At 33.6% G+C, this 14659-nt stretch overlaps 1 pseudogene; it reads right to left on the reverse strand.

Annotated features, from left to right (window-relative positions):
- LOC107636275 (zinc finger BED domain-containing protein RICESLEEPER 3-like) overlaps positions 1-14659 on the reverse strand; it is a 42100-nt pseudogene continuing 27441 nt past the window's right edge.

A 14659-nucleotide genomic window follows, 5' to 3' on the forward strand; every position in this document is an offset into this window, starting at 1 on the left:
TCACCAATTCTCATCAACAAAATGAGCTGTTAGACAAATATATCCTTCAGTGGTAGATGTTGTCCACACATCAGATGTCAAACAAATTCTATTAGGTATCCTAGACATCTTCTGCTTCAATTTTTCTTTCTCTGTTGAATAAATCAATTTAAGATCTGAAATTAAAGTGTTTCTAGAAAGCATTATAATCGTTGGACTAATGTAATTAATCCAATTTCTAATACCCTCATACTCAACAAAGCTAAACGCAAGATCATGTTTTGCTATAGCCTGAGCGAGTTTTTTCGATGAACATTCTGATCAATTTTGGTTGGAAGACCCTTTATATCATCATCAAATCTAATACTGAGGGGTATGGAATTACAAGAAACTATATGATGACTCAGATGAGAAGTCCCGTAACCATTCTTAGTTTTCGAATTTTTTCCAATTTTGTATTCATGATGACAAAAATTGCATTCAGCCTTTTCAATACCATCTCTGTCTTTTTCAATCTTCTTAAAAAACCTCCAAACATTAATTTTTTTTACCAGAATCAACACTACGAGAAGCTTGAACAGGAGTCTCAGAAATAATCTCATCATCTATGTTTATAAATTTCCTAATCATATCCAAATAGTGTGTATTAAAATTCTATAGCAACAACAATAACATTCATTGACAACATTAGAAATTAAAAGTTACTATTTAATAGTTATATTGTCATAAAATTAAAAAATTAAAAGTCGAAGTGTCTCTTTTTTTTTACAAGGGTCATATTGGGTCTTTCTTCTTTAAATTAACTCTATTTGTCTCTATTCAAAAGCAAAAGAAACCAATATTATGAAAAATATATAAATAACAATCATCTCAATCTCAGTAAATACTCTCTTCCACAATAAAATGCATACTTGAGAAGAAAACCACTATATAATAATGTCTGCTATGAAAATAACACCTCTAATTATACTATATTAGCTTCCCAACCAAATTCAAAATGACGGGCCCAAACACATACAACAGCAAATAAAGGAGCATGTTTGTGCCAATGGCAATTAGATCAGATTTAACAAAGAAAATTGAAAACGCCACAAAGCTGAGATTACTTACAAATAAAGAAAAGACAAAAATGAGATTGCTCTACATTTTAAGTTAATAGCAATATGACAAAAAATTCACAAAAAGGGAATAATAGTTACCAAAATTGGATTAAGGCGACTGGTACAAGTCCTCAGAAGGTTTCTTTGTGCTCCCTGTGATGTGAAGAAACAACTATAAATCATTTCAACTTATTCATGTTATACTATGTCATCAATTCTTGAAATAGAAACAGAAGGAAGCAACAGAAAAAATTTCTCATGAGAAAAATACCTGTAAGGCAACCACACCTCCAAACAAATTCCTCAAATTGCGATGGCCAGATACATTAACACTGCAATAATGCAATTCCAGATAATCATTTTGTTACTAAGAGTGTATGCGCCGATCGGAACTAAGATCTATGAGCAGATCCATTGAATAATAGACTAGAACTTGAAGTTCATTGGATGATGTTTACGCGTCAAGGAACAATCCAGCATCACTTAAGCACTTGAGCAGATAATCTTTTGCTCTTGGAATGTAATGGAATTAATTATACGTTATTTTTATGTTGGCTAATCTGTTTGAAATTCGTCTAAAATACATCATAATAGTTAGAAATCTAGCAGATAAATGCCTATTCGAAATGCGTCACAAAATCGTCTGAAAAAAATTTTGAACGAAATTTTAGACAAAATTTAAATTAGCAACAAGGCTTTTTGGGACAAAAAAAATTCGTCCCAATTTTGTTTGAAAGAAAAAATTTTTCTCTAATTTGTTCGAAATTTATTTCAATTTCGTCTCAAAATTCGTCCGAAAAAACCCTATTTCTAGTAGTGTTCACATAAAGTCATAAACAGATAAACTAGCAGGTAGAGTGATTTTTTTTCTTTTACAAGAGAATGTACTTCTTTTAACTAACATGATTTAGCAGCAAAAGGTAATTATTCATCTGATCTAAATATGCATATGCAATTGCAAAATTCAAGAAATTAAACTAATATAACAACTATATACACATTAGAAATGACTAAAAAAGCTACTTTCTGTGAGATTTTGTTTTTCTGGGTAATTAACGAATAAAATTCTTAAAACAATGCTCAAATTCTCAGGAAACAGAGGAATAAAAATGTTTACAATCAATTAACCTGAAAATACACAATTGAAGAAACAAGTTCATAGTTCACAGTTCAAGTTCATAGTTCACAATTCATAGTTCAACCATTTTGAAATCACAGAGAGGGTCAGAGAAAAGGTGGTCATAGACCACCCACCTTGGTTTATTAACAAGAGAATTAAAATGGGTGATGCAAACAAACAAAAAAGAAACTCAGAAAGGGACAAAAAACGAAAAAACCCACCTCTGAATCTGCGTGAGGGAGGAGAAGCAGCCACTAATTTCGTCCACTGCATCAAGAAGGATGAGCACCGCGTTAGGGAGGAGGAGCAACCACCGCGTCGTCCACTGGGTACAACCACCGTCATAGGAGGAGCAAAGTGTAGAAGTCAGCCACCGTCATAGGTGGAGCAGAACGCAGAAGTAGAATGCAAAGGAGAAGGAGGAAGAGCACGGCGCTGTTTCACGTCTTCAGCATCACCATTTCAGCATCTTGTTCTTGGGTCAGGGAGGAGGAGATCATATTTGGGGCTTTTAGGGCTTGTAGGGCCAGCCCTATTTTGATTTTTGTTGGGAGGGCTTAATTAAGACTGGGCTTATAAAATATGATTTTGTAATTTTTGGGGACGTGGGCTAGAATTATTTTGTAGGGTTGAGGGCTAGCCCTAAGGTTTGGGCTAAATTGACACTACTACTCTCAACTAAGCCACATGTGTTAGATTATATGATTGGACCATGTCACGATAACCTTGTCCAAAATAAGTAGTCATAGCTCCTTTTATAAGGCATAACATGGAATTCATTATCATGATTATCTTTAAATATTATAAAATCACCCAACTGCCTTTGAAAAGCATGACAAAATGGATTTAGAACCTGTACTGTGGTCTACATTTACGATTCAGGTAAAAAGGGAAAGAAATATAAGAACATAAACAACAAAAAACCTATATTAATATACCATAAAAGGCCAAAAAACATAACAATATAACAAAAGTTGAAGACATGTAATAAAAAATAAATAATAAGACCCACAAATAGTTGAAGAAAATATCCAAACTTATAAAACTTAAATAAAACACATATGACAGTATGGAATTTGGAACTAGTGTGAAAAATCAATATTATTCTATTTAAATTATGTATTTAAAAAAATACACAAAACACTAATAACTATATCAATATATAAAATGGAGATATTTTTAAACAAAATTCCAAAATTAAAACAACAATAAACAAATATTAATTGCATGTTCTAATAAGTTTTCGTTGTAACAAAATACATAATACAGAAAGATGTTATTAAATAATAAGCAGGAAGAAAAAAGACGAATATGAATAGTTTATCGCCATAGGATCAGCACAATAAAAATCAGCCTATAAAAATCTACATCCAGATGATCACTAAGAACATTTTGCAAATTTGGCATAATGTACATGCAGGAATCACAAAACAAAAAAAAGTTACAGTAAGTAACATCAAAAAAATGAAATAAGAAAGCTTAGTGTGTGTTTAGATTAATGTTTGTAAACAGACATTGATATAAATGTGCTTTTACAAAATTAATTTTGATCAAAATTGTATTAGTGTCAATGTAATGTGTTTGAATATTTTTTTTGCCAAATATGCTTTTGAGAAAATGAATTATGGTTGGATTATATTGACCAAAATCATATTAGAATGTAAAATTACTAAAAAAGACATACTTTATATCATTCTTTATATTACTTATACAAAAGATAAAGATTATTAAATGTAATTTTTAAAATATAAATATTATTATATAAATATAATATGTTAAACAAAATGTATTTAAATAATAAATATTATTATATGATTTAAAAAACAAAAAATTTAAATATATATGTAACTATGAGAAAGTATAAAATAAATATGACATTATGTGTTGCGCAAATTGACGTGTATGATAAGGTAACTAGGAGATTAGTTTTTTTGTTTTGTATCGTAATAGTTCAAACATGTATAAAAAATGATGTGTAAATATAAGTATATAAATAAAATTAAGATAAAACTTACTCATTTCTTTTGTAATATAAATTTGGTAATATCAAAATCAATCTTAAAAAGATATAGTTATGATTTACATGAAATATACATACACAAATAAACAACTAAAACTAATTATGCTACATGTGATGAACTATTTGACTTCTAATTGAGTCACGAAGATCATCAATTTCTGTGGAAGTAACATTTAAATTTTCTGTCACCTTTATTATCCTCAAGTTCAATGGTATCCTTGTCTGCAAATCGTTTAAACTCAATATCTATTTGAGAGTTTCTTCTAATAAAGTTATGTATAATCATTGTTGCACTAATTATGTGAACTTGAGTTTCAATATTGAAACTTGTATTTTTCTCAAAATTGTAAACATATTCTTTCATATACGAGCATCTTCCCATCCAGCTAAGGTAAAAATAAAACACATATCCCAATCACAAGCAGCCATCACATTTTGTGTTGGATATCCTTTTCTACCTATACATTTAGCTTGTTCCATAGGACTAACCACACATGGGATATGGGTTCCATCAATTGTCCCTATAGCATTCTTAAAAAATGGCCAATATCTTTTGTGATTTTGTATTTTTGGATGAACCAAATAAAATGTATCATCTAATGGTTTAATGTACTTGAATGACAATTTTAGGCAAGCAACTAGTACATTATAAAAATATCTACTTATAGTCTCTCCTAAGTATTGAAACCTTTCTTATGCCACTTTATTAGATTTCCCATGACCAAATATGTTTAAGAATATTACAGTTATTTCTTAATTCTCATTCTTTTAAGAGCTTGTAGACCATGTTTAGTCAATTCAGTACAAAATTGAAGAAAAATTTTTTCATTCGAAATTGTTCATAGCATCTAATGGGATGACATTTGTAAAATTTTATGCACCCACAAACTACCTGTTTGTTGATTTGTTCATCTTGGCTCTTTACATATATATTTCATAGCATATTGAGCCATTATTAAACTAACATCTTCATCTCCATTGCAGTCTTCTAGTAAAAGAGAAAAATATTTTAATTCTTCATTTCATTTGTTTTGGTAAATTTCATCCCAGATCTCTATTGAACTTAATTTTATTGATGTAAACATAACAAATCATAATTATTGAGAAACTCATATACTACAAAATTTCATGTTGAAGTACTATTCTTTGAATATAAAAATGTATTGTACACTCAGACATAAAAAACATAATTCACTTGTTATAACAAACTTTGTAAGCAACACCAATTTCAAATAACTAACCCAACAAAATATAAAAGGATAATTTGGTTATTTTTTGTAAATAGTAGTTAATTATAAGCTATAAATTTAAGCCAATCCAACAATTTGCTCATGTCCTTTCAAAGACACAAATACTTCTCTTGCAGACTTCTACATCATTAATTGACAATAACGAGCATTTAAATCAAGATCCTTTGTAACAGCTTAACCCTTAGAAGCTTAGCCGTCACTTCAACAATAGAAGTACTAGGTACTATAAGTGTGTTCATAATCGCAGTGAAAAAACCTCATATGCAGATGCCATCCAAGTAACTGCATCTGCAAGTTGCATTGAGGTAGGGGTTTTGATTTTTTTTTCTTTGTTTCAAATGCTTCAAAAATTACAACTCTCTTCCTCTTTTCAGTACTCATTTGACTATTATTTTCTTTTGAAAAACTTACATTAATATCCTGAAAATCAGCAGTAACTCCCATATCACTGTTAACCTCTAAAGATTCTTCGCTATTTCCTTAACCTTCTTTTAGATCCACACCACCACTTTCAAAATATGGACGATACACATTTGCATTATTTTCTATCAGTTGGTAATTTTCTTAATGTTGCAGGCCAACAAAGATTTCCAACAGTAAAGATACCTTTAAATAATTCTATTAATTCATAAGCAAATAAAAATTCTTTCAACATATAATTTTTATACTATGGATTCTCCTACATATATTATATATTTATAAGAACAAAACACTTTAGAATAAATTTTAGAAAATATAATATCTTATTCTTAACAAGTACACACCGATATTTTTTCTCCCACCATCCACCTTTATAGTTCTCACAAATCCAACTAACCTTAATCCACAGCATCAGTCTAAACTCAATTAAATTCACAATATTTCTAGTAGAATATATTAACTTTTTTATACATTAAAAAGGCAACATTTTTGTTTGAGTTATGCTCAGAAATTTTAGCAAATAATTGTTAATACATGTTCATCCAATCATTATGAGATTTATTTTGCAATAATAACTTCATAATATATTACTTCATATTTATTTATAATAGTTTCATAATTCTTATGCATTCATATAGATTAACATAATAAATACTCAACTAGAACTCATCCTTTATATTCTCATTAATTCGTAGAAGTTATTACATTGCATAAATTACAAGATACAAGTACTAGCACAGATAATATATGATGATTTAGGTACAATGTATAATTAATACAATTTATATAATATTAATTTTATATCTTCAAATATCATAAGTAAGTAAATTAAATTTAATAGCTGAAATAATATTTGATATAGTCACATAGAAAATACTAATTATTAATTATTTAGGCTTCAACAAGGGAATTTATCTTCAATAGCCTAAATCCACCCAACGCTAAACATGAAGCTCCACCCTAATTAACATTCCATTCTTCTAAGGCATGCAATTAGCATATGATAACCAATGATAACCAATTTTACTTACAAACTACAAATTAACATATAACTAAATCCTAAATTAACTTAAACAAAGAAAAAGAGTGATGTTGGAACCTAAGCTTCGAACAGAGGAAAAAGAACTCAGGAGAGGGAAATGCAGTGACAGTGACAGCCGCTGCTGGTGGAGCACCACTGTAACACCCTACCACATAGAGCTTTACACCTAGGATGTAAAACAGAGGTGGCGAGGCGCTACGACCTCTAAAAAAACTACATATATAATATAGTGAAAAAGGTTTATAACTAGGAGCCTTTGAAGAAAGGGATAAAGCAAAACCGTTAAATTGAAAAGTGTAACGCTCACAAAGCGATAAAGCAGACGAAGCAAGATAGAACAAGCTAAGGAGTTAATATACAAAGAGTTCCAAAACACATATAACAAAACTCAAGACTCGGCTCGCGAAGATAAACCAGTCCGAGCACATAGTTATACATATATAGATATATAGAAAAACCTAAAAGAAAACCCAAAATACAAAGTTACAAAACCTGAGTCTCCAAAAATCACCTCTAAGAGGAATTAATACAGCATATATATAATAGATGGAGATAATACGCATCTAAACAAATACAAACAACCAAAATAAACCCAAAAGATAGAGATCTTCACAACATCAGAAGCTTCCAGCATGCCTCAGCGAGGAGCTCTCGTCCTGCATTTGAAAACCACAAAATCCGCATGGGTGAGAATCGGAGGTTCTCAGCATGGTAACAGTGCCCACATATCTAACATATAATGTCCTGGGAAAGCCGAAGGCAATCCTAGAACTTCCAAAATATAATTAAAGCTTAAAACATAACTAAACTATGAAATTAAAATAGGCAACTAGCTAAGGGTCTTCAGAGCTATCTAAAACTCCCCTTTCCAATTCCTCCGAACCTCCCAACTACCAACGGAACCAAATGCAACAACCACAATTATTACAAATAGAGAAATCACAAATAGGATTCAAATATAGAAGATAATCAAGTAGCATTTAGTTATGAAATCACTTAGACAATCCAAATAAGACATATAGATGCATATGATGCATGCTTGTCCTAGTGGCTGATGAGTCTCATCTGTCACTTATAAAACCAACCCGACAAGTCCTGGTAGCTAACCATTGGACTGTCCCTCTATCGCGCATCCCCAACTCGAGTAATTCATCAATCATAAACATAATCATAATCATAATCATACAACACCCACATTGGTGTTTATCCACGGGAGTGAGCTCATCCAGAACTTTCACAGTGTCCGGCTATACTTACGACATAGGGTCAGTAGAGTATCGAGTCTCGATCTAGAGCACGTGGTGGCTAGTTACTGCTTTCATCTAGGAAAACTCGTATCTCAGATAATCATTTCCCGTTCATTCATACACATTCCATAATCATTCATTATGACCATATAATCAATTATACATCATATAATTCCACTTTTCATACATCACTCATCATAACCCGGGGCAAGTGGGGCAAAACCACAACCCTTGCGTCCACCCGGGGAGCCTCTATACTAACCAACCTAGAGCAAGTGGGGCAAAATCACACACTTGCGTCCACCCAGGAGGTACATTCTCATATGTCCAGGAGGAACTAAGGAGGGGATCCTAGCCTTCCACCATCTCGCTGGAGGTGATTTTACAATACCAGAAGGAACAAGGAAGGGGATCCTCACCTTCCTTCATCTCTCTGGGGTCGCACTTTTGAGAAAGAGAGCTCAAGATAAAACAATTATTCAAATTCATATTTTCATTTCCAGCCATAAAACAATATTTATCATAGCCATCTGGCTCATAACATAATCCATAACCAGCCAATAATCATTATTAAATACAGCCCCTCGGATCACGGCATACACCGCACTTTCATCATCACCCTCCGCAACTCATACAATCATCATTAATCCTAATACATCATTAACTCTCCCCTTACTTCACCCTCAAGCTATCACCCTTCCTAACTTCTTCCCATTTCTAGGCATACTATAAGGATTTAGAACTAAAAGGATGAAAATGGAAGTTTAGAAGTTGGAAATTCTGTTTTAAAAACACAGAATTCATATTTGCTGAAAACAAGGTCACAAAAGATTACAAGCTTGTCGGGAAGATGAAACATTTAAAAACAAGGTTTTTATAAGAAAACAGGGCAGTGTGCGTACGCATAGGGTTGTGCGTGCGCACGACCAGAAGGATTTTCAAGATGTGTGCGTACGTATAGAGGCGTGCGTACACACAGGAGTAAAATTTTTCAATTCTGTTTGCTCGTACAAGGCGTGTGAAAGTCCTCAACAGAATACACCTCCCAATGTGTACACGCGCACAAGGCTGTACGTGCGCACAGCTTGCAAAACTTCGTTGGTTGTGTATGCGCACAGAGCATGCTAGCACTCCCAGCAGTAGCCATATCGCTGTGTGTGCATGCGCACAGTTTCAAAAATCCACAGGGTGTGTGTGTGCACAAGGCTGTGCGTGCGCACACAAACCAGAAATCACAAATTCTGCAGCATTCACAGAATTCAGATTTTAGACACCAACTTTCAACGATCATATCTCTTTCTACAGAATTCAGATTTCCACAAAATTTAAACCATTTTAAAGCTTGTTAAATTATCTTTCATTTGATATAGAGAGAATTAAATTTTAAAAACAGTAGCTCAAGATATGATCCATTGAAGTTCATCTAGAATTCATTTTTACAAAGTTTGCAAGCTTTCAATTTTCAAAACATACACTTCCAAATCCTTTTAAAACCAACCAAATCCTACCAAAATCAACCTCAAGCCTCCTCAACTCCTATTTTTAACATTCTTATTAAATTCACAATCTACCAATCTACCATTTTGACCAATCTCAATCAAATAACTCAATTTCAAACAAAATAACATATCATATATCTTTCCGCATCCAAAGTTCCAACAGTACCAATTCCATCAACCATCAATACATACAATCAATATCATCCTCACCATCAACATAGTTTCACCCACAATTCAATCTCAACCAATCATTAAACATATATCAAAACATGCATATCTCTCATACATCATACCATCAAAACATCCAAAATCCACTAATCACATACATAACCACAATTCATCTCAACCAATCAACAACATCAATAGTTCAAATCCTATCTGAAGGTCTCAAGCCTAAGTTTTCACACCATATTACATTTTAGATACAGAAAACCGAAACCATACCTTAGCCGATTCTGCGCTCAAACCCGGAACACCTCCAATATCACTATTTCACAAGCTCTCAAAGCTTCAACCAAGTTTTTCAGCACAAAAGCCCATTTCCAAGCTTTCCAAGACTTCAATCAAGCTCCAATTTGACAATTTCAACTCTAATTCAACATAAACTCAAACTAGTTCATACAACTGAACAATTTAACACTAGGGCACACAAAATTGGACAAACCATAAGGGTTTAGAGTTTTCTTACCTTACCCGTTGATGGTTGGAGTATAATCCAATAATTATCCAATGTTAGATTGCACCTAAACCACCAAAATCATCAAAATTACTCAAAACTCAAGCCAATTTCGCACATAAAAAGGGAACAAAGAACTAGGCATGAATTTCAAAAAGGCATACCTCTTTGTTTGATAGAATTGAAGAAGACTCCGAAACGAACGCGTGGTCATAAACGGCTCGTCAATCGAAGCTTCGGATTGAAAGTTACGAAAGATTGAATGTTGGAGTGAATAGTGAAACAAGAGTTTGCGTTCTTGCTCCCTCTCTAACCGTGAATGGAATGAATAATGACGAAGGGGGCTGAATGCATGAAGAGTGAAAGATTGACGGTTTAGAATTCAGAATAAATTCTTGTTGCAAGTATAGTTTCTAAACCGAGCAATCATCCTTTCTTACAAATGTTTTTATTGTCACAAGTAACAAACCCCTTTGAAATTGATAACCGAAGTATTTAACCTCGGGTCGTCTTCTCAAGGAACTGCAGGGAGGTATTCTTATTGTTGGTTATGAGTTTTGTAAATTGGGGGTTTTTTGAAATAAGAAGCAAGTAATTTAAATGACAAGAAAAATAAATTAATAATAATAACAGAAAAGAACTCTTGGCAAGGTATGAAAATTTGAAAGTCCTATCCTAGTTATTCTTATGAGAATTAAAGTTAATCCCACTTAGTTAACCTTTATAAAAGCAAGGGAAAGTCAAGTGGACTAATTAGTTAGGTTCCCAAGTCCTAGCCAACTCCTAAGGAAAGACTAGAGTTAGTGGAATTCAATTCAATTAGCGGACATAACAATCAATCACGATAAGTTTAATAACTCAAGAACCTCCAGTTAATCAATTAAAGCCAAGAATATAAAAAAGGCTAAATAAGAACCATAAATCTGAATTACCTCAATTTATATTAAATAAAGAAAATCCTAACATGAATGGTTCATAAGCCAATTTGGCAACATAAGTAATTAAATAAAAGCATTAAAGTATCTGAAAGTAAAAGAGAAATATAAAGTAAAAGGAATATTGAACCTGACGGAAAGTTGAAATAATAAGAAATCCTAATTCCTTTAAGAGGAACCCTAATCCTAAAACCTAAGAGAGAGGAGAGAACCTCTCTCTCTAAAAACTACATATAAATTATGAAAAGTGAGTAATTGAGTCTCTCCCCATGAATGGATGCATTCCCCCACTTTATAACCTCTAATCTGTGTTTTCTGGACTTGGATCTGGGCCAAAAAGGGTTTCAAAAATCGTTGGGGGTGTTTTCTGCAGTTTCTGCACGTGGCGTCTGTCACGCGTCCGCGTGGGTCACGCGGTCGCGTCATCTGGGAGTTTTCCTTGTCACGCGTTCACTTCGGTCACGCGTACGCGTCATCTGCATTCTGCTCAAAGCGCGCGTCCGCGTCAGTCACATGTTCGCGTCGCTGCCTTTTCGCGCTAGGCACGCGGCCGCGTCGTCCATGCGTTCACGTCGCTGCCTGTTTCCTCAAAAACTCCATTTTGTGATTTCCTTCCATTTTTGTATGTTTCCTTTCCATCCTTTAAATCATTCCTGCCTTAGGAGATCTGAAAATACTTAACACACAAATCACGGCATCGAATGGTAATAAAGGGTAATTAAAATTGATAATTTTTAAGCATAGGAAACATGTTTTTCACATACATCACATAATAAGGAAGGGAAAGTAAAACCATGCAATTTATATGAATAAGTGGGTGAAGGATTGAATAAATCACTTAAATTGAGCACAATATGCATCATAAAATATGGGTTTATCAACCTCCCCATACTTAAACAATAGCATGTCCTCATGCTAAATCCAAGATAAAGAATAAGGTAAGGTTAAAGTGGTGGAATCTCATGCAATGCATTCTATTCTAAATGCAACTACCTAAATGAATCATGCAATTCTAGTCATTATTCACTTGTATATAAAGCTTACATGTAGTTAAATTAATTCATATCCTCAAGGAATCACATATGCATAGCCAAACCCTGGATAATGTTAAAGCACTTTTTACAATTGAGATGGGTTAGAATATTTCATAAACTTGCAAGACAATTAACAATTAAGCAGAGATATATGGTGATGAGCTATTGAACCCTCACTGGATTTTGTGTTTACTCTCTAGTCACTCAGTGTTTATTGTGTTAATCACTCTATTCTTTTTCTATCCTTACTTTCTATAACTTTGTTCTTCATCTAACCAATCAACAATTATAGAATACATACATACAAAAATTATGAGGTCTTTTTCAAGGTTATAATGGGGCCAAGGTAAGGGTAAGGGTATATGTATAAGGCTAAGTGAGCTAATAAGTGAATCCTTGATTAGTCTAAGATCTCACCTAACATACATACTTCATATAAACCAAAGTTTCTTAACCTATTTGCCCAAATTTTCCCACTTTGTATTGCAAACTCATGCATTAAATTTAATTTTGTCCCATGTGTATTGATTCTTTTTATTTTGCAATTGGAGAATTTTTGTATCCCCTTTATTTAAATACTGAATATATATATATATATATATATATATATATATATATATATATATATATATATATATATTACACACATGGTAATTTAATTATTTTGATGAGCATGCTTCCCAAATTTTGTTTTTGAAACAACTCATTCTTTTTAAATTCCCACTTTGTTTCTATCATCCCATGTTCCCATAAAACTCCCCACACTTAAATAATACACAATTTCTATATTAAGCTAACCAAGAATTCAACTTGGAATTTTTTTTATTTTGTCTTTCTGCTTAAGGCTAGTAATGTGGTTATAGAACAAGAGGAGATTAAAAAGCTCAAGGGGGCTAACAAGGGTGATGTAAAAGGTAGGCTAATTTGGGATAAGTAAGGGAAAATTCAAATTATGGCCTCAATCATCTCTTGGTATGTATCTATATTCTATATTGGACATATAGATTAAAATAAAGTAAAGAACATCAGAATAAAAAAGAAGGGTAAAACACAAAGGAATGAAATTTATGGTTTGAATGTAACCATACAATTAAGCTCAAAACTCACATGCTGTGTGTTCTCCAGCTCAAAAATCATATATCAGTTATAGATGTCATGCAAGTAAAAATTAAGAGTTCCCATTATTCTCAATGTAAATCTTAGGGTGGCCCTTAAAATCTCAATGTTCCTCCTTGATGAAATGTTGTTAACTAACTAACATATTATGCTATGTATACAAGGTGTCTGGATTGTTTTAATTTACTAAAGTTTCTGGTTTACTCCTTTTATTTTCAATTAAGCCAAACTATCATATGCTAAAAGGGTAAACTATACTAATTAATCCACATATTCTATAACTAATAAGTTTAGAATTACAAACTAAACTAGATGTCTAAGATATAAACTGAAGTGCAAAATACGAAAATAAAGTAAAAATATAGCAAAAGAACAATGTGCAAGTACTAAAAAATAAAAATAAAAATAAAAATACAGAAAAATAAACAAAATAAGATAAAAAGAGTCTGTAGTGGTTCACCAAAAAGATACGCCAGGGATGGCGACCTCCCCACACTTAAAATAAAGCATCGTCCTCGATGCTCACTCAAGCTGGGTGTGAAGGAGTGTCATCACCGGAAGGATGGGCTGCTAGAGTCTCTGTGGTGGTCGGAAGATCTGTAGACTGTATAAGTGTAGGAGGATCTGTCTGCTGCAGTGGAGGTGCTGACTGTAGAGGAATCTCTGGGTCTGCGGCCTGAATCTGGTGTGGCTCCTCATGCTGTGGCGCAGCCTGCTCTGATCCTGCCTGCTCAGCCTGGGCATGTGTCTCCTCCTCATGATCGCTCGCCTCCACCTCAGATGTATCAGAAGGGGTGTCAGGCTCGGAGGGGATGTCGCTGCTGGATCGGATCATCAACTTAAGGTGCTCATAGCGCCGCTTGTTGCGACGCTCCATACGATCTAAGCGGGTGAAGAGTCGATGCACCAGATGATAAATGGGCTCAGGAGCAGGTGGATGTGCAGTGGATGAGGCTGGTGCAGCAGTGGAGGCAGAAGGAGCAGCTAAAGATGTGGCTGCCTCACCAGAAGCGGTGAGGAATGGAGGTCTGTAGCCCAAAGCCTGAAACTTCCTACTATGAGAATTGATCTTCTTGTAGTCTGCAGCAGTCGGCTTCGCATCAGCCAGCTCCCAAGGCACGTCAGCTCGACGGCCTAGTTGGGTGACCAGATAAGGGAAAGGGAGAGTGCCTCTGACATGGACCCTGGCCATATAATACAGAATGAATCGTGGAAGATACA

This window comes from Arachis ipaensis, chromosome B4 (genome assembly GCF_059453495.1).
Source record: "Arachis ipaensis isolate K30076 ecotype BB chromosome B4, ASM5945349v1, whole genome shotgun sequence".
NCBI classification, from domain to species: domain Eukaryota; kingdom Viridiplantae; phylum Streptophyta; class Magnoliopsida; order Fabales; family Fabaceae; genus Arachis; species Arachis ipaensis.